This window comes from Canis lupus, chromosome 7 (assembly GCF_048164855.1).
Source record: "Canis lupus baileyi chromosome 7, mCanLup2.hap1, whole genome shotgun sequence".
Lineage (NCBI taxonomy): Eukaryota > Metazoa > Chordata > Mammalia > Carnivora > Canidae > Canis > Canis lupus.
Window position 1 is genome coordinate 37,042,909 of NC_132844.1, and position 3,042 is coordinate 37,045,950.

The window sequence follows — 3,042 nt, forward strand, 5'->3', positions numbered from 1 at the left end:
AAAAATTATGATTAAGTATTTTGGGGAGGGTAAGGAAACAGGCTAGGTGCTTATATGGTGACAGTTGGGTAGAGGGATTGGATTTTCTACGGTTTCCTATTGCTGCATAACAAGTTACCACAAACTTAGTGGCTTAAAACAACACACATTTATTTTCTTAGTGTGTATGGGTCAAGGTCCTGGGCATGGCTCTGCCCAGGGTCTCACAAGGCTACCATCAAGGTGGCAGCTGGTGCTGCAGTCTCATCTGACCGAGAAGGATCCCCATCTTTGTTGGCAGTATTTAGCTCCATATATTTGTAAGGCTGAGGACTTCAATTTCTTTCTGTCAGCCAGAGGTTGTCCTTAGCTGCTAGGAACTGCCTTGGGTTCCTTGCCCTGGAAGCCCACCCAACATGACAGGTTACCTTAGAGCTCAAGGGAGGGAGAGACTAGCAAGAGGCTGTGCCACAGTCTTATTTAACATAATTGCATACACATAATCATGTGTATTGCATCTCCTTTACCATATTTAATTGGTTGGAAGCGAGTCAGAGGTCCCATGCACATTCCAGGGGAGGGGAATCACTCAGGAGTGTTATGCCAGTTTAGCCAACTATACAGTTAAAGGAAAAATGGTTCTCATAAGACCAGCCTCACTTCTGACACCACTTGTAGCTTCAGGAGATTCCCAAAAGCACTCTTAGGTTTGATAATTCACTGGAAAGACTCAGAACTCACTGAAAGAGTTACACTGTTACAGGTTAAAATTAGCCAAGGGAAAAGCACACAGAGCAGAGTCCAGGAGGATACCAAACAGAGCTTCTGTTCTCCCTTCCCTGTGGAGTCATGGGTGCAGTATTCTCTTGGCATCAGTGTTTAACAACACACCTGGAATACTGCCAACCCGGGAAGTTCATCTGAGCCTCAGTGTCCAGAATTTTTATTGGAGCTCAGTGGTTGACTCCTCCATGTCTAACCTCAGAGTCTAATAACTCTGGCGTCATGATCCAAAGCTCCACCATAAATCACTTTGTTAGACTTTCTGGCATGTTCCAAGGGCGTAGTAGATTACCTGCCAGAAACCAATGGCAAAGGCAAGACTTCTCTTTCCCCCTCTCCCTGCTCATGTGTGTGTGCTCACTCGCGCTCTCGCTCTCTCTCTCTCTTTCTCTCAAATAAATAAATCTTCAGGGACACCTAGGTTGCTCAGTGGTTGGGCATCTGCCTTTGATTCAGGTCCTGATCTGGGGGTCTTGGGATCAAGTCCTGCATCTGGCTCCCTATGGGGAGCCTGCTTCTCTCTCTGCCTATGTCTCTGCCTCTCTTTCTGTGTCTCTCATGAATGAACAAATAAAATCTTTAAAAATCAATCTTTTAAAAAGGAAATGGCTAAAAGAAAAAGTCTTGGTGATGAAAAATAAAGGGGAGAAGGACTGAGGACTATTTTTCAAAAATAAGCCATGTAAGGTTTACATTGGCCTTCTGGGTTGGTGTGAGCCCCAGTAGTGGCAGAGATAGAGACCAAGGCTAATCCTTGAATGTGGGCCAGAGTGGCTGCCCAGTGCTCCAGGCCCAGGGCCCCATTCCTACTCAGTCTCTGTGGAGATCTCAGCAGAAATCAGGCTCTGATCAAGCCCCCTCTCTGAAATCTTGCCAAGGCACCCCATGTGGCTCCAAAGCCAAAGCCCATCATTTTAAGGTGTGTCTGGCTGGCTCAGTCAGAAGTGCATGTGACTCTTGGTCTTATGGTCATGAGTTCGAATCCCATGTTGGGTGTAAAAATTACTTGAATAAAAGAGACTTACAAAAAAGCCCACCGTTTTGAAGATTGTTCCCTGTACTGTAGAGATCCTGTCTGTCCACACACATCAAAGAAGCATAAGGATTGTTTTTCTCTTGGAGAAAGAAAACAACTGACTTAGCAAGGAGCCTGCTGGGGAGAACCTCTTCAAGATATGTAGTAGCATCCATGTCACCCCCACCACCACTCTTGTGCTGTACCCACTAAGTGTTGAGTCCAACTCTAGGGAAGAAGACCTGGACACCAGAAACTTAGAAATGTCTGAAAAAGTCAGGTGATGCTCCAGCCCAGCTGGAGACCCTTGGCTCTGCCTCCACCTTCACCCCAGTCTGTCTTGCTTTGGTTTTGAGGGGCTGCTGAGGTCAGAAGACTTGGCCAGACTCTCACCTGTGGTATGTTCAAAGTTAACTGAAGTCCTCAGGTCCCTTTGAAGCCCTGGCCCCAGGTACAAATCCCAAGAATCCCCCCACTAGCTGTGACAGAGAAACCAAAGAAGGTGCTGGAGATCCTGAAATCAGAGCTGGATGAATGGACTGTGGCCATGAATGCTGAATTTGAAGCTGCTGAGCAGCCTGATGTTGTGGTTAAATGAGATGGCATGGGGTGTACCTGGCTCTACTCTCCCCTACCCTGTACATAGCCCCTCCTCCCTGTGGAGAAGACACTCGGCATCCCCTCCCCTGGCCTTGTTACCTGTACAAGTGCCGTTGCTACAGGCCTGTCCTCCTCTGAGGGCTTGTGTAGCGGTAACAGCGATCTCAGGAAATGGGGCTCGCTGGGCTTGGCCACACACCGCCCTCCAGCGGCTAGTCTGCCCCCACAGCCTCTCCCAGAGGAGCCTCGCCGCTTTCCAGTTGGGCCTAGGGAGTAGCAGTTACTGGCACAGGCAGGGGAGGTGAAAGCGCTGGGATTGCAGGTGAGACAGGACTTAACGCAGCTGCTCTGCAGGTGCCACAGCTGGTCTCACGCAGTCCCCCCTGCATTGTCTTCTGTTGGTCCCAGTCATGATGAGCCCACCTGTATGTTAAGAGACTTGGGCTCCCTCTTAGATTCTCTAGATGGTCCATGAGAGAATTCATGGACTGGGAAGAGTTCGATCTGTGAGGAAGAAGCCAGACACTCTTTCTGTGCAGTCTTACATTTTGAAGGAGAGAGGGAAGGCTTGGTTGGGTCTCAGACCATAAGTGTTCACTAGGCGAAGCTGTGTGTGTGTGCGTGTGTGTGTGTGTGTGTGTGTGTGTACTTTTTGTTTGTTGTTA

General features: G+C 48.5%; 1 pseudogene; it reads left to right on the forward strand.

Annotated features, from left to right (window-relative positions):
• Positions 1–828: 828 nt before the first annotated feature.
• Positions 829–2,375, forward strand: LOC140636398 (sororin pseudogene; annotated as a pseudogene).
• The last annotated feature ends 667 nt before the right edge of the window (positions 2,376–3,042 follow it).